At 40.6% G+C, this 18,290-nt stretch overlaps 1 long non-coding RNA gene across 1 annotated transcript; it reads left to right on the top strand.

The window, feature by feature from the left end:
• The first annotated feature begins 341 nt into the window (after positions 1 to 341).
• LOC116216426 lies at positions 342 to 12,149 on the top strand. The gene is made up of 5 exons (XR_004159145.1): positions 342 to 672; positions 964 to 4,296; positions 5,447 to 5,508; positions 7,193 to 7,350; positions 11,064 to 12,149. It is a non-coding gene; the product is annotated as an uncharacterized LOC116216426 (long non-coding RNA).
• The last annotated feature ends 6,141 nt before the right edge of the window (positions 12,150 to 18,290 follow it).

Raw genomic sequence — 18,290 nt, 5'->3', positions numbered from 1 at the left:
GCTCCCGTCCGGCGATGCTCCGGGAGACGCCGGGGTCTCCTCTCGCCGTTCGGGTTCTCCCCGTCAGTGCTCGGTTCCTCGCAGCGGCGCGGGCAGCAGCCGGGTGACGGGGGTTATTGGGGTTATTGTCATTATCTCCCTCTTCCCCCTGTGGTTCTGCGTCTCTCCACCACTTTCAGACCAGCCCATTATAACGCCGGCGAGAGGCGGAGTCAGGACGGAGATCTGAAAGAGTGGTGGGTGGGAAGCAAGGTAGCAAAGGTGGGTATGCCCTAATAGCCGTATCAGAGCCGAAAGTAGCCCAGATGACAGCGAGGTCTTGGTTGGTTAAAGTTTTTTTTTTCCTGAGAAATGCGTGTGTATTTTTTCCTTCCAGGTGCCTCCTCCATGCCGGGCATTCCGAGCAGAGCAGAGCTCGATGGGATCTGGAGCTTCAGCCCTGCTCCAGGTGCAGCATGCGGAGCGGCTCATAGGTGGCAGAGCAGAACCTGCCGTGCCGCGATCTGTGCTCACAGCGCTGCGCAGAGCAGCGAGTTGCAATGTGACAGCGCAACAACCTGTCGGAACACCGCGCCGCTCCGCAGCCGGGGATCCCTCACGTTTATGTGGGCTGACAGTCTCGGCCCCTCTCCGCTGCCGTCATAACCAGGGTGCAGGGCGAGATGGGAGCAGGTAGGCAGCGCTGCGCGAATGGAGAGGCTGCCACAGCTTTGCCCTTGGCTTTGAGCGAGCTGTGCGTGCAGCACCGTCGCTTGATGTCTTCCGATGGCATGTCTGCAATGTTAGAGCTGTCGCTTTCCAATAAAATCTTTTATTGTGGTTTTTTTTTAAAAGCGACTTTGCTTTAACGTTTTCATAACACTGAGACTATAAATTTTCCATAAAACCCGGGACACTCTGTAACTTTACCTAGCTGCTTTTCTTTCGAGACAAAATAATCACGATTGTTCTGTTTGCTTTCAGCTTTGCACTAATCGTGGTCTTCTGCCCATTTCTGAGGGCAGATGTTCAGTCCCCTCCAGCAGCGCTGGACAGAACGCCTCAACGATGAGAGCAAGACTCCGCTGAAAACTTCAATCCTATTCTGCTGTCCATTCAAAGTCAATTGCAAAACCCCGTTTGACTCCATACAGCAATAGAGCTGGCATCTGCAAAACAATACCAAAACAAAAACATCAGCAGAAATCCAGTTTGGTGTGTCTATTCTATTTCTCTTATGGACACTTAGAATGTTGTGTCCTGGATAAGAGTTGGATTGCTCCATGTTTTCCAAAAGCGGTCTTTGAATCAGCCTTTATTTTAGGATAAATGCTCCAAAATGAAGCATCACTCTGGCTAGGACTATGCTGTGCTCCAGCTGCTAAGGCGTGCTGGGGAGGAACTTAAAAGAAGGCAGATTTGAAAGACCCTCAGAAGAAACAAACACCACTACTTTCGTTCCCCATCTCTTTTGAATAGAAGAAACATTCCCACACACACCTGCATAACGTTTCAAAGCTTTGCCTTTTTTTTTTCTTCAGCCTCGTGTGGGTCTTAAATTCTAAACAAAAAGAGATCCTCCTGTCCTTTTGGTTGTACCCTTTCTAACTTTAATAATGGGTTTGATGCCTTCCCCAGTAAAGCTGGACCAGTTAAGAAAACCGGGCAATTGAGCAATAAAAATAAGAGGAGGGAGACCTCTCTTGGTTGGCTTCTTGTTGTTCTCTCCTTGCAATGTAAACTGAGATCTTTCAGTGAAGGTTTGCGTTAGCTGTAGGTGCCAATGTTTGTGTTTAAGGGTATGGGAAAAAGCCATCGTTTCTTCCAAAACTTGTATTTTCTAAGATGATGCCAGTGGTGAGGATAGGTTTTTCCTCTTCCTGCTTTTGTTATAAATGGCAGTAAAGTAGTGATGATTTTCTAGCTTACCTTTGATGTTTATTTTATTACCGTTCCACTATTTGTGTGGAAAATGTACACATTGTCTCTTATCTTTATTCAAAGAACTTAAAAAGTCATTCAAATGCTGTAGGTAAACACGTCAGACATAACAGAAGCTTTTCACAGCCTTACTTCAAGACAAGGAGTGGATGGCAAAGCTGGTTTTGCAAGATTTAAGAGAGGACAAGAGCCTGTGCTCAAAATAACACAATTAAAGATAGCTATTAGTGGCTATTAGTGGAGTGGGGGTACCTTCCTAAGATCAACACTGATTTTTGTTTAGGCTCAAGGCCTCTGTGCTGCCTCTCAGCCAATCCCTGTGTAAATTGACCCGGAAATCTAGTTTACCTGAGAAAACACATGAAGGTACTTATGTGAGGGCTGAGCATGGTTTAAACAGAGCCTTCCCAGCCCAAGTGGGAGTGAAGTCAAGACTGCTGCCATTGCTGCCCACGAAGGAATGGATGTAGTTTTAAGAAGAGGCAAACTAGTACAACTGCTCCTGTCTCCCACCACTGAGAGTGTATGTAACCTCAACTCTTTTCCTGCTATAGTTTTTTAAAAGGCACAGTATCGCCTTCAGGTTTATAAAGATTAACACAATCATCGGAAAAACTGATTCTGTTAAGTAAACTTCACATCAAAAGCGCTTTGATGTGCTGTATTATAGCAAAGCCAAACACTCCACCCCCATCACCCCAAGAAAAACCTCCAAAAACCTCTTAGTGAAGCAATGTGAAAAAAATCCAGATTCTTTGTTCTAAAATGGAATGTCTCTTCCTCTTGAGCACAGCAGAGCAGCACTTTTTTTTTGATGTATGACCCCCTCTTTTCCTACCCAAAACAGTACCTAATCAAAAACAAAGAAGAGAAATGTGAATGGTGGGTCTCAAATCACACACACAACTTTGCTTCCCATTTTCTGTAGCATTTGACTCCTTTATTTCAGAGTTTGCCAATGAGTGTTTGAAGGTAAAAAAGTTTGCTCAAACTTTAAGTTCTAGTATTACTCTCCTCTAAATGTAGCAAAATGCTACACCGTTGTGTGGTTTTGGGTATGTTTTTGGTTGACCCAGTTGTGTTACTTATATGGTACTTCAAGCCAAGGTTTGACTGTACACTCCAGCAAATATTATGTAAAGGTGTGTTGCTCTATGGACTTGATTATATCATTGTTGTTATTATTATTATTTTTTATCTTTCTTTTTCACCTGATCCTTTCTTACTCTCTTTTCTGTCCCTTGTCCCTCCAGATGGCTAACTAGATTAGAGAGTACTTCCAGATAAGATCTTATAAGCACAATTGGTCAACAAATGCCTCTGTGTTGACTGGGCGAGCCTGATAGCTAGTGGTAGGCAAGCTTATTTGTACATCTGAGATGTCCGGCACAGCAGCTGGACAAAGTGCTTCATCATCTCTTTTCCTCCTCCTGTAGCAAGCTGCAGGAGTGCGGTGCCTTGCCAGGAATGATGAAATTGGACAATGCAATACGCTACGTGAACAACAATAGACCAGTTCAAAGAGTTCTCTTTGGATGGGCTGCTCACAGCGGGAGAATTGCCTAGCATGCATAAATGAACTACAGAGTCTGTGGAGGTTGGCTAATTACACTACATACATTTTTATAGTTGAAGGAAATCCAGCTGGAGACTAAGCTGTAAGAAAGGAGGTCAGTGGAAATTCATTTAGACCTTGAGAGGAAGATTTTGATCACTGTGGTAGAATGTGTGTCTGCGTGAATCCCCTCGTTGTGAACTCTACGGATTTGCACTTTTCCACAGGAACAAGCATTCCCTTGGCGTAGAGATTCCCATGTGTCTTTGGCAAATACCAAGAGCTGAGTTTACAGCGGGGACTTCCATTTTGACTTTGTTTTTTATAACATGATGTTTAGTTTCTTGGGAGTTGTTGCTTGAGAACAAATTTTCCCATGCCCAAAGGCTTAGAATCACTTCCTCCCTGTGCCCACTTCATGTCCCATACAAAAGTCTACATCTCAGCAAATTTTTCCTTTGTACTGGATTGTGACAGAATGGGCAGGGACAGATTTTTCCCCTGTGAAGAGGATGACATTACTGCTGTTGTTACTAATGCTTCGTACTGCAGAAGTAATTCCTTGTTCTCAACTGTCCTTCCCACACAGATCTCAGAGCTCACCCACTTTACAACCAAAGTAGTGAAGGGGAGATGCCCTGCTGAAATCTGTTTGGCAAGTCAGTAGCAATGCTGTCCGTAGAACTGAGCTCTTCAAAGTCTTCATCCTGTGCTGCATCCACTCAGGTATCCCCCGCAAGTCCTACTCAGAAGTGTTGTGCCATTTAGGAACCGCTGCTGGAACTGGAATCATGTTGTCAGGAGTCTCAGATAACTTGCAGGTAATTCTTTTTTCTTCCTAGCTGCATTAAGCTTTAAAGGCTTGAATAGAGCTCCACACCAGCATAAGGTGAACCTATATTGCGTATCTGTCGTCTGAGAAGGTACATGACATAGTACAGGGAGAGAAGGGAGGTTAAGTCAACATAGTATTTGCAACATATTTCGTGATGACTTAATTTAGTAGCTGTCCCCATAGGCTTTCCTTGTAGATGATTACCTGGTTTCACCTAAGCGCAGCAAGAGAAAGAAAATCCAAATGCTGAAGGACTTACGAGTTTGTGGATCTCTTCGAGAAGATTATTACAGCTAGAAAGAAACTAGAAGGAAGCAAAGGTATTGATGAGTCTGGATGTAATTGTCAGGACAGAATCGCTTGCTAAGAGACAGGCTCCGCAATTACAAGTTATGTTGTGTTATGTTTGTTACGAAGTTATGATTCAGAAGCCGTTTGGTGAAATTCTGTGGCTCTCTGCCAGGAATGGTGAATGTTTCTTGTTACTGGTGCCAAACAAACTAAAAAAGAAACCATCATAGCTTCTTATTGCTGGTGCCAGACCAAATACCTGTTGGCGCCAAACTTGGTATTGGTGCCAAAGGCTTGCTATCACTGGCCCACGATATGAGGAAACACTGGCTGAGTCGTTACAGTAGCCTTTTATTGCCTCTACATCCATGCACTGAGCAGAACGAGCAACGTGGTAGGAGAAGTGCAAGAAAATTAATCGAAAGCTGAAGAGCTTTGAATGTGTAATGGAGCCATTGAACTTTGCTAGCCCTTTCTGGAATACACCTAAGCCAGTTCAAAAACATATGTATTTTACATGGGTAAACAAGTGACTAGAGGTAGCGAAGGATATGTTTCCATTCAACTGAGTTATGGTACTATTTATAGTACTGTGGATTAAATAATGAGTCATCCTGCCAATAATATTCCAACTGAATAACAATAAGTATTCCACATTCTTATTCCTGATTTTTTTGTTTTATTTTATTTTATTTTTTATTTTTTAATTTATTTTCCTGTTTGTTTTCAAAAAGCTTTTTCTGTGTGGAATCCCTTTGTTTATATAAGAATTAACCAAATACGTGAATAAATAATGGTGTAAAAAACTCTGAATTTTGTTGTCGTGTTTTTTCTGTTTTCTCTAGTTTTGTTTGTCAGGATCAAGTGAACTTCATTATTCAGGAGCAGGCTGCAGTGGCCTTCCTAGGTAAGTGGAATTGTGCAGCAATGTCTCTAGATTATAGAATCATAGAATGGAATGGTTTGGGTTAGAAGGGACCTTTAAGATCATCAAGTTCCAATCCCCAGCTACAGACAGGAACATCTCCCACTAAACCAGGTTGCTCAAAGCCCCATCCAGCCTGGCCTCAAATGCTTCCAGGAAGAGAGCATCCACAACCTCTCTGGGCAACATATTCCAGTGTTTCACCACCCTCACAGTAAAGAATTTCTTCCTCATATTTAGTCTAAATCCGCCCTCTTCCAGTTTAAAGCCACTTCCCCTCATCCTGTTGCTATCTGCCCTTATAAAAAGTTCCTCTCCTGTCTCTCTTATGTGTGTTCTGTTCTCCATGTGCCATTTTTCAGTTCCCTGCTTCAAGATCTGAATGGTCAGAATCTAATCCTCTCACCACCTGGCCAACTCTCAGACGGCAGTGGTCTCTTAGAAAATCTGGTCCTTGCTGCTGCCTGCTGGCCTTGAGATAGGCAACACAGTTACACTGAAGCTACATCTATTTGGATACCACAGGATGGCAGAGGGAGGGGATTTATAAAATCCAGACTGTGCTCCAGAGATGAGGTGTGTTCTCCCCATTTTGCAGATGACAGACAAATGCAGTGAAAGCTTGAGGAGCTGGTTCTTCAGCCACTGCAGTTCTCTATAGCTCTGACAAAGTCATTAGTTTTGCTGAGTTGCATGGGTTGAGTATCTGATCTCAAGTTCCTAGTTGGGTTCTTAAGGGATTAGCTGAGTTTCAGTCTCTTGAAGGTGCAAACAAACATACCGTTGCCTCACACACATACAACTTAGGGAAGTTTCTTCCCTAAAGATGTCAAAGTGCTTTGTGCAGAGGGTGTTTCTATTTCTATTTTGGAAGTAAATGTTCAAGGATGTGGATGTCTTGGCCAAACTTCTGAGATCTAAGCTGGAAATAGGGCACGGGTTTCCAAATTCCCAAACTGCTGCTCTACCTACTAACCCTGTTGTTTCCCTGAACCTTTACATATAGTCGAGTAGATTAATAATTAACCTCCAAGTGGGGCACTTTGAAGCAAATGTAAAATGAAACCAAACACTTGTCCTGGTTTTTAGTCATACCAGATTTGCAAGTAGGGTGTGTTTAAATGATGCAGGTAGATAAAGTCTTGTTAATTTAGATTAGAGTAAAAGTCAGTGCCTTATCAAAGTAAGTGACTAATTAGGAAAACTATTACCTTTTGGAAAAGAAACAGTCAAACTATCACTCAAAATTATTTTAACTAATTGAAAATTACTGGGATTTACACTGAACGGAGGCTCGTGGAGCTGCTGGGAAGAGGAGGAAGTCTGGGATCTTTTACCAGGAAGTGCCAGGGCAGTTTCTTACAATTCTACTTTTAGATACTTAACAATACATGTTGCTGGTGTGTAAACCTGGTATGGAAAGGAGAGTCACCAGGGAGCCAAACTCAGAGAATTGAGTGTGAGCATCAAGCATACGGCTGCCAGTCTCCTCACCTCACCAAGACACCAGGACAACACAGTGATCACAGATGGTTTGAAACGATCCAGTGAATCCAAGTTCTGTAATAACTATGATCAGGCATTCGAGAACCTGCAAGGGTGGAAATACTAGGGCAAATTCATAGTGTGAAAAGAAAGATTATGATCAGGCTGTATTTATGTTCAGACAGATACATGCAATTGTGAAGAATCATTAAATAACTGTTAACCACACCTGCACAGAGCCTCTGGCAATGCTGGCTTATACAGAAACTCGAGAACTGCCATGTGCCTGACATCATACCTTTGGAAGAAAAGAGAAGTCCTGGGTGTTAGCCCAATCTGGTAAGTAAAACATAGTTCACAGACTAGAGTCAGTTTATGTTTGTTAGTGATTTTCAGGCCTGTCACACCCAGTATCTTCTCCCTGTAAATCTGTCACTAATCCTGATTTGTTTGGTTAAGACCAGGTCTTACTAAATGCTTCTGAAGCTGCTTTTGATGCAAGGGCTGTAAGTCAGTTAGGATTGAGAGTGGAGAATGGTACGTACATGTGTACACGCACATAGGGAGTCTAGTATAAACAATATCTTGACTTCTTTGGGCTTGTAATTGCTGTTGTGACACAGCTGCTTGTTTGCATTCTGTTTACATAGATAATTTTGCTTTAAAAACATAGGGTTTGTTTTTTGTTGTGTGGGGGAGCAATTTTCATAAGGAAAATGACATTTGAGAACACTTCACTTTTTACTGTAAGAAAAATGAAAGGGAAGCACATGGGGAAGGGAAGCAAATAAGGCAGAAGGAGGAGAGAAAAAGGGGACCATCCTAAAACGAAAATGAAGAGATGGAGATGTGAAGAGAGTCGGAGCAGATAGCTCTAAACAAGAGTGCATTGCAGAGCAATTCCATTCAGCCTGTAGCAAATTCTCAGGATGCCCAAAGATCTCTGATTTCTCTGCTACTTCTGGTGGAGTTTTTTTGGACTGTTCACCTCTAGAGCTTTCCTCAGGGCAGGGAGTTCTCTGGGTTTTCATTTCCCATGGTGTGCTTAGAAGCTATAGTCTTTCATCTGCATTTTCTTGGTCAGGGTATGCTTTTCTCGTCTTTTATTGCTAGGGGTGATTGAAGAGTTTTGTTAATTGAATAAAAAGTTAGCAAATGCAAAAGTGAAGGTTGAACATTAACATGTAATTCCTGAAAGGGACTGCTATGCATCAGTTTGGTTTATCTTTCCAATTGCAATTCCTCTGCAAAATATATATATTTTTTCTTTCCCTAATGCAAATCTCCAAAGCTGTGAAGAACAGGAGACTCTGAATCAGAAGCTGGGCATGACTGAAGTACAGAGGGGGTTTTCAGGAATAAGTAATAAGATTTCAAGAGTTTTCAGACTCCTCTGCTGATTTCAGAGAAGCATAAAGCTCCAGCACTTGTCATTGGTGTATCAGACTATGGAGACATTTTCTCATCTCTTAAGAAAGTCACATTTGTAGTTTGATTTATTTAGGCTGTTTGGAAGACAGTCCATTTTAACTTTCTCCAGCTGAGATGGAGTCAATGCCAAGAGGCTTAGCAAAGCCCCACAAACATTAAAACCTTGAGGTTTTATCAAAGTGTAGGAAAAACGCCCTCCTAGCATGCTACTTTAACACCCATCAGTTCTCTGTAAGTAAATCTTGGTGACTTGAGCAGAGTTTGTTTTGAAGGCAGGACGTGAAGTAGCACATTCTGTACCCTCTACCCCAACTTTGGCCTTTGCACGCATTGCTGTTCAAGATTGGCCTCTTGGTGAAGTTAGGTGGAGTCAAACACAGAAGCAAACTTACTAGGTGGGGCTTTCGCTCTAGTGGGCCTGAATTCAAATCTTCAAAACTTTGGCCGGGCTGATGACTATTCACAGTTGAGATTTTAATTAAATAGTGTTGGTTATGAGAGTTAAGTGTGGAAACTCTGTATTCTACTATACTACCTCATGTTGCCGAAAGAAATAGAGCCTTGCTGCGTGATTGAAGTGACAGAGCTAAGTGAATAATTCGCAACAAATAATTAATCTAAATGTTTCTAAACGATTCTTACAGAATCTGATTGTGGTTGAGAAAGATTCCTATTATTAATGCTATGGGACTCCCTTTCACAAGGGGAAAGTTTATTTATATAAGATTAATGGGTTGAGGTATAGACTTGCAAGCTCTTCCTGAGTCATCAGACCCAGAAAACATGTATTTTATATTAAGGTTAATACAATCTTCCAAGCAAAAGCATTTATGAGTGTACTTTAACTGATGGGTGTATGATGACTGACATTTCAAAACCTCTTCTACAAACACCTACGCTGGCATACTTTTATGCAGAGGAGTAATCCTAATTAATTTGGGAAAATTACTCTGGTGGATGAGTGTATCCATTACTATTTGAAACATCATGGTCTTAGTATGGTGAGTCTTGTAGATACAATCTTCATCTTTAAAGATGCCCACAATGTCCCATCCGGTCTTTATGGCTACCTTAGTACTAGCAAGTAAAATAGACCAGTACCCAGGATTTGCCCCTGAGGGGTTGTGTCCACGTGGCTTAATTCACCTCCTTCCAAATATGTAGCATCGTCTGTTCTGCCCAGAGGGAATGGTCCTTTTTTCATACTATCTCCTGAGCCATACCTGTGAGTCGTGTGAGAAAGTACTAGTTAACGGGGGATAGGCCATGTCAGAGAGCTTGTTATTAGTTGAACAGTGTGGATAATTGCATGCCAGCTCTTGAGTCTGTGCCCTGGCTCCTTTTAATTTGCAAGTACAAGCTGTAACTTACATGAACATTCATATTCATTTCACATCTTGAAGTTTTGATAAAGTGCTGTTGTTTTTACCTGCTCTTTACAGGAAAGAGTTGCACTCTTTTTAGCTTCAGCAGTGTACTTTTGGGGGTGTTCCAGTTGAGTTTTCATTCTGGTGATGCCAAAGGTTTTTGCCTAAGACCATTGCAGGAAATCTGTCTTTCTCAGTCCAATGTGAGTCTTCCATTCCAGAGGGAAGATCTATGATGACCCAAGGAATTGCATTTTAAAAATGCCTTTTAAGGGCTTGGATTTAAACTGAAAGAGTGGAGGTTTAGGTGAGATGTTAGAAAGAAATGCTTTACTCAAAGTGTGGTGAAGCAGTGGCACAGGCTGCCCAGAGAAGCTGTGGTGCCCCATCCCTGGAGGCGTTCATGGCCAGGCTTAATGGGTTCCTGGGCAGTCTGATCTAGTGTCTGGCAACCCTGCCCATGACAGGGAGGTTGGAGCTAGATGATCTCTGAGGTCACTTCCAACCCAAGCCATTCTACGATTCTGTATTTTAGTCTATCACAAGAAAACTATTGGCTAGGGTACAAAACTTCTCTGAGGAGAATGGCTTCACTTTGAATAGAGAAGGTAGAGAAATTCATAGGCAACAATAAAAAAAACTTTGAGCTGAAAATATAATAGTGAGTTTGAAATGAAAATTTGTACCTTTAACAATTTCTAAATAGCAGGGCTTCTCCAAAAGTAATGCCTCCAATATCAGAGGTGGATGTTGGTGTATGGCAGTTGAGACTGAACCTTCCCACCAACATTTTGTTGCTGTGTGATAGACAGCAGCAGGAGCTGACAGAACGGTGGCTGACATAGAAGTGCATCTGAAGCAACAGTGTGTCACTGAATTCCTCCATGCAGAAAAAATGGCTGCCATTGACATTCTTTGATGCTTGCTGGAAATTTATGGAGACAAAACAAAGGATGTGAGCACAGTGAGGCAACAGGTGGTGCTTTTCAGCAATGGTGATAGTGATGTGAAAGACAAGCCACTTTCCAAATAGCCATGAAAATAGTTACAAGTGTAGCATTCGGGCTCTTGTTCACTGCTGGTGAAAATGCATAGGTAATGGTGCTGACTCTATTGATAAATAGAGTTTTGTAGCTGAGAATTTGCTTTGTCAGATAGTGTCACTGTATTCTTTGTATCTGTTGTAGTTTCCATGGAAATAAATAGAGGGCATTACTTTCAGAGTAACCTATGTATGTGAATTCTGCTTTCCAGAGCACAAGTTCTCAGAACTGCTGCCTGAATTTGTAAATGCTTACACATGTTCTCACGTCAAGGGCTTGTCATCATCTCAACCCAAAGCAGGTGTTTGCAACACATGAAGCAATCACCTGGGATAAGCTAGAGAGCTCTACGTGTATTTGAGGTGAGTTTCAACCTGTCTGTGTTCTATTTAGGAAGTGCCTAAAATGCATATCTCCCAGTTTTTAAATATTCAGACTGCCCTGTATAATAGCAGTTGTTTATTATCAAAAGATACTCCCCTTGTTAATCAAACTTCATCCCAAAGTTAAGACATACCTGAACATAGCGGGCTAAACCAACTCATTGTGTAAAGTAAGAGGGAGTGCTCCTTGAAATTTATTTCTTGCTTAAAAGCTGCACATTGTGTTCCACCTCAAGGCTTGTTGTTCTTTTCCTTAGCCTGGATACCACTCACTCATTATTCTTTCTGAAGCAGAATGTCTGTTTTGTAACATCTTTCCATGAAAAGCTGGAACATCAGTGTTTGCTCCTGGAAAAGATGAGTTAATATATGTATGCATATACCCTGATGCTTGCCTTTGCTTAACCAATAGTAACAAGGATATCTTTACTGATACCATGAGCCTTCCCAAACTGTTATTTCCACTGTTATTGATATGTTGCTTAACAGAACTAGCTTAAGCTTGCCGTATTGAATCTTTCATTGCTTGCGTTGCATTGATTGGTTATCTTTTTCTGTTAACTTTCCATATATAACTTAATTATGTTGTGACTAATAGGACGTGTTATCAGATGCTGTGGCCTTCAGTGAAGCGTTGTGTGATGACCTGGACAATAAGTTGCGCGTTTTTTGTATTTAACTGTCTCTGTTTTGGATGAAGATAACTGCCAGCATGTGTGATTGCAACCCTGTTGCCAAAAGAGGTGTGTCTGTTTATGCCAGTGAGCTGACTGACTGATGGTATAAATATAATGGCACGGTAATTACTGATTACAGATACAATAAGGATCAAATTGTTTTTCACACAGAATGCTTTTATTATGCTGGAAGCATATCTTTTTTTTGGTCAGTGAAGAATGCTAACCAAGAGTATGGCGCTTCAGAGCTGGAAACTTGAGTAAAAATAAAATTAAAAAGTAATGCTTTATTTCTGCAAATAAATGCATTCATCATTGTGTGCATTTGTTACTCACTAGTTATGAACAGTGTTCTCAGGCTTCCTATTATCCAACTTAACAGGAATTATTAATAATAGGGAAGTTGATAAATATACCAACAATTGCTAGTTTTCTAATTGTTCTTCCTTAGGTATCTGACGGTTGAAGCAAACCATGACTGACCTCTTAGCAAAGAAAATAAAATGTATGTACTGATAGAAGTCAGTCTGTTCATAAAAGTTTTCAGATGGAAGTAGGCTTTTAACAGCGAATGGCAGCCCAGTGTTTTCCTGTGCAGTCCGTACTTCTCACTGAAAGGTGCAAGCTGTGTGACACAACATGTTGTGACTCCACAGCAAAATGTTGCAATACCTATTGGTCAAAGTATGTAGTATTTCAGAGTTATGCATAATTTGGGATTGCAACAGTCACAAGTAGGATTTAAGTGATGGGAGCATGTAAAATGTGCTCAGTGCTTCCATCTCATTCATAATTTTGACTCAGCAGTTCCAGCTGATTATTATTAGTTTCTCCAACAAGCTTGGATTGACCAAGGGAATATACCTTAACATATTCAAGTGGTTTCATTAACCTCGGCCTATGCAAAAGTGCCTTTCTAAATTGGATTCACTGCACTAATCGTGGTGCCATTGCATATTGCATCAAGCAACAAAATAAGCAAGAAGCAAAGTGGTGAAAAATGTCATTTAAACTAGAAGTGAGGCACATTTCATTAAAAAGAGAATATACAATTTGTTCATTACAGGATTTGCTAATGCTCGCAAATTCTTCCAGCTCAATTTGAGTTATGCAAATCATTATTTATGAGCAGCTATTATCAACAATACTAATAACGTCAGTACTATTAATAGTAGAGATCAGGTCTAATTGGCTGTTTTGAATTGAGTTTTGTAACCTTTCAATTTTTCTTAGTTTTGTGGTTGCTTAGCAAAATCAGCCCCAGTGGCTGACACAGAACTCTGTTTTCTAGCATAAGATTCTGGCTTTGGACAGAAGATTTGAACCAGAATAAAAGTGGCTGAGGAGTTCTGCTTATGCCAACAAAAATAACAAAGAAATAAAGTCTACGCAAATGCATTCAGCATGTTTTTTCCAGTCTTATGAAATTAGTAATTTTAGGTAAAGCACGGAAGGCTCACTTGAGAGTTCTATAGTGGAAGTGTTATATTTTGGTGGTTCCAAATGATGTGAAGGCATTCTTATATTAGTTCTCTTCTGTTTCTCTGATAGAAAAGAAACAATTTCATGTTTTACCAGCCTTATTTTTTTTTTTTCCTTCCTGGCTATGGAAAAAGAAGAGTAATATTGACCTGACTATATGCAAAAAGTAGAAGGCACATTTATGGAAGTGTAGAAAAGGGAATTCTCTGACATTTTACAGTGATACATTCAAAATGGTTTAAGGATGTCTGCATTGTGAGTTATTCTGCAGACTCTATGGGGCCCTTGTTCTGTCTAATGTGGCAGTGATGCACTATGCATGAGCCCTGTGTAAGACACACAAAAAACATAAGTGTGAATGATAGTAATGGAGATAATATTGCTTCTTATAAATAATAATTAATGCTAATTAATGTTGATTCTTTATGTTGTGGCTTGGATGAAACTCTGGCAGGAACTGGCAGACATGCTGATATGAAATCTCCACCCACAAAGATCTGCTGAAAGAGCAGTATCTGGTGTAAGGGGAGCTGCCCTTGTGAGTGCAAAGAATACAAGTTTTTTTTCTAATTACTTTTCACAGAGGAGCTAGGTTTCTAGCTTTGAAGTCTCTGCACGCACTAGTCTCTAAGACTTGCAGACGTGGAACAAATGCAAGATCAGGTCATGTTCCTTATGTCAGCTTATAAATTGTGTTTCATGCTAACTGAAAACTGCACTTGTAATATAATGTTCTCTCATTAAACCAGCCCTTTCACTTATGTACCCACAGATACCAACACATTTGTTCACGACAAGCAATGTCTTTTCCTGAATGGGGTGGGGGCAGCTGAGCTGTGCTGCCGTGGCTGTACCACAAGATATGGGAATGCATGCTACACAGACTGCTGGCCATAGGGAAGCTAACGTCTCTGTACTAATTCCTGGTAAATCTGTATCTGCCTGTGTGCACACAAATGCATACCATTTTCCTCTGCCCCTTCCTCCCACTAAGTTTTTCTTTCCTTTCTGCACTGCCCTCAAGCCAGGAGGTCAGCACTACCACTTCTTTCCATATTTCATCCTCTAGTCATTGCTTTCCCTTTTTTCCCATTGGAGACTGTTTGGCTGATTTAATGTTTTCATGGAAAGAAAGGGATAAGAGAATGTGTGGCTGAATGACCAGTATCCATCAGAGCATAATCCAGTTGCCCACAGGGAGAGAAAAATGTGGCCTTGGAAACAAGATGGAAATGCGGAGGAGGAATGCCCAGGTGTTGCTGGCTTGACAAGAGGAAACATAGGGTCCTTGATCACTTCCATGACCAGCAAGCATTCTTGCTGAAAACTGTAGGCTAAGCCATGTATTAGATCAGCTCTGTGACTCCAGCAGCTGCCTTGTAAGAAGTGCATGCTGCAGGAAAACTTGGCTTATAGAGCTGTATTTCCTGGCATTTTGAAGGTAAGATTCTGTTTTCTTGTTTGTTTGATCCCGACTTGGGGATCAGTTATACTTTGAGATCACTTGACTTGATACGCATCTCCTTAGCACACATGTTGATCTAACACTTAGAGGATCATGTTTCTTTGTGGTGCGGAGTTATTTATGACAACATTTGTGGTAGGCTGATGACATCCTTGTGATGATCAAGAAGAATAAGCTGTGTATTTTTTTTGTGGATGTGTTAAACCAGTTCTGTCAAAATAGAGCTAACAAATACCAGTAATTGTTTCGACAGTTGAAAAGAAGTAATTCCCCTCAATTTTTGAAAATATTGTAGGTAATAATTTGAAGATGTATGAAGACCTATACTTACCTCTACACTTCTGAAGCTGAGCATAGAATACTGTACTTGTTTGAGCCTGGAGTCCGAAAATCTAATTTTTTAAAAAATGTTTTTTATTTTTTTTCATAGAATTAAAGAATGGCTTGAGATGTGAGGAAGTTTAAAGATAATCCACTTCCATCATCCTGCCACAGGCAGGGACACCTCTCACATGATCAAATTCCTCAGAACTCTATCCAATCTGGCCTTGAACACCTCCAGGGATGGGGCATCCAAAGCTTCTCTGGGCAGTTTCTGTCAGAGCCTCAGCACTCTTACAGTAAAGAACTTCTTCCTACCACGTAATCTAAATCTTCCCTCTTTTAGTAAGGAAAACATGAGGACAGGCATCATAGCAATAGATTAAAAGTTGAGGAATTTTTAATTCCTGTAAGCCAATATATCATGAGGTGGGAAAGAGCTAGGTGGAGAAAGATTTGGATTTGTTAATCGACTTTAGAATAACCATGAGTTTATAGTGCAATTTGAAAAAAGCCAAATGATAATAGGCTGGCCATTAATGGATTAGGTTTATAATTAAGAGGTTACTAAAAATGAGATTCTGTAGTAACCACCCAAGTGGAGTAGGAAGGATAGAAAACCTAACTGGAGCTTGATGAACCCTTGAATGGTGCTCATGAAACAGAAGTTAACAGTATCAGAAGGTAGTCTAATGACACAAGGCTAATCCAGACCTTATTGACAATGAAGGAAGTGCAGGCGGTTTATTTGCTTATTCAATACATATAGAAAGGGAAATTGTTGTAGGCATTGATGATTAAAATTCAGAAATCCAATAAATTTAATATTGAATGATGATGTTATGTCACTTTATTCCTCTTAATTTTCATTAATTTCACAATATATGACATATTCTAGACTTTATGATTCGAGATTTTATGGAACTCATTATTTATAATTGGCCTTGTGTCAACAAGCAGCAAGGATCAGACTATCTTCTATTAGTGACAGTTGGCTTAATTTAGTAATAGTACTTAGCGGTAATGTAGTACTTCAAACTTTCAAATCCTGTTCAAATGTTAGCTAATTAGTCTTCACCAATTGCTTTAAATATTATCAGGCCTTCTACAGAGATGAGTAAATAGCTGTTGTTATCCTTTTTTCAGAGATGAGGAAATTGAGACGCAGATGGTCAAGCTACGTCTCTGCGTATCGTTATATGTAGGTATGTCAAAGGGACCCGTCATCTCACAGTTTAGCAAGTTTATCAACTTGTTAGACCTCATTCAGTGTTAACAGAACCCAATGGAAATAATTCCAGCAACTTAAAAGGATCCACTTGCTGTCTAATTGCATTAGCTTGTAAAGGCCAGCTTCCTAATATTACCTATGTAGCAGTGTACCTATGTAGTAGTACAGTGCACTTTGAGATCAGCAGATGAAAAGTACTGTCCTGGGGGTCACCACTCTTAGTGCTGCGGTAGGGAACAAGCAGAAGCACTCAGAAATGATGAGGTTTGATCAGTCATGCAGTGAATGAGTCCCTGAGGTGTGACGCCAGGTTTCTTGAAGCTGATTTCAATGCTGTTTTCTAATGAAGTTGTTTAGGAGCCTGGAAATGTTGATAAACTGACAATGAGAGTTTTAGAAGTTCCTAGGTGAGCACCACTTGTTGATTTTCAAAGGAGTACTCAGGTACTTTGACAGTTCCAATACATATTTCTCTCTCTGTTCAGGTATCTGTGCAGCTTGTTAAAAGTCAGCCTTATACTTCAGTGCGGAGTTAAAATTTGGATCAGACAAGTCGCTACTGAGCTTTCCATAAGACTCTGAGGTACAGCAGTGTATTTGTTACATTGCTTTTTGAAACCTGAAGTGCTGTGGAGAATTTAAGAACAAACAATCATAAACTTCAGCCTCAAGTGTGATACTGAAGGTTCCTAGAAGTCCTCATCTATGAAGTGGAAAGTAGCTTTTTAGTTTCGACTAAATGTGACATATCTTGTCTAAATTTGGCCTGTTAGTGCAGTCTTAGGAGTTAGCTGTGTTCCTTAGGAGGGAGAAATAACCCTTCATTGATTCATGCACATGTTGTCATGTATTAATTCAGAGTATTTATTCTTTGAACATTTACTATGCTTTGCATAAGAACTATCTGTTTATGCAAATGTTCCTGCCCTTAAACTTATTGACATTTGTGACAGATAGCATGAAACAAGTGGAAGAGCATATGGAAAACAGGCTTTTATCAAAACATACAATCAGGATTTAGTTTCTTTTTTCTTCTTATGTTAGTGTTTACTTGAACCTATTAGTCAGTACAGCATTCCCTAAGCTCTGGAAGATGAGTGTAGATATGGGTAAGCAGCACAAAAAAGCATTTTTGTCCCTGTCCTGCCACACGCTGCTAAATAAATGCTGCTTTTGCCTGCCGTTCCAGCCAGGGCAGCCAGAAGCATGTGCTGTACTTCTTGGCACAGTATCACAGTAAAAAGAACCTACAGAACAGTCTTCTCCCTGTGTCAAAGCCCAGTGCTATGCTCATAAAGTTTTTCACATTTATTCCTTGTTAGTCAACATCAGTCATGAGATGACAGACATTGTAAAGTAGACCATTCCTTAGGCTTATGCCTGTAAAGAAAGAGTGACAAGAAAAAGCAGAGAAGCGTTCCCCCATGAGCTACATGTTGTTACTGGGCATTGCAGTCAAACCCAAGTGTTTACAGCAGAACAAGGGGTGAAATGAGCCAGAGAGATGAAAACTGCTGAATCAAGCTCATGCTTCTTGCCGGCATGTTAGTGGCACTTGTTGGCAAGCATTACCCTGGGCAATGTACGATAGATACAAATGCAATAATGAATGCAGCTGTTGTATTCATTCTGTTTTCAGTTAGTTGAACACGAGGAGTTGTTTCTTTCTGACCACTTAAATCTTCTTAAGAACTGTAGCCCTCGTAAACTATCCCTTCCAGAAAGATAACTTATAATCATGAAAGTATTTTTGAGTGAATGGCTTGGAAAAAATAAATTAGACCAGTGTTAACTTTCCTCATTCTTTGGCTTTTTTAGTTATGCAGGATTTGCTTTTTCTTCCTTATGTGCTTCTCTGTTAGTAATACTATTGCTTTAT

The sequence above is a fragment of the Meleagris gallopavo genome, chromosome 3 (assembly GCF_000146605.3).
Source record: "Meleagris gallopavo isolate NT-WF06-2002-E0010 breed Aviagen turkey brand Nicholas breeding stock chromosome 3, Turkey_5.1, whole genome shotgun sequence".
In the NCBI taxonomy this organism is placed as follows: Eukaryota; Metazoa; Chordata; class Aves; order Galliformes; family Phasianidae; genus Meleagris; species Meleagris gallopavo.
This window is presented reverse-complemented; position numbering and strand designations above follow the sequence as displayed.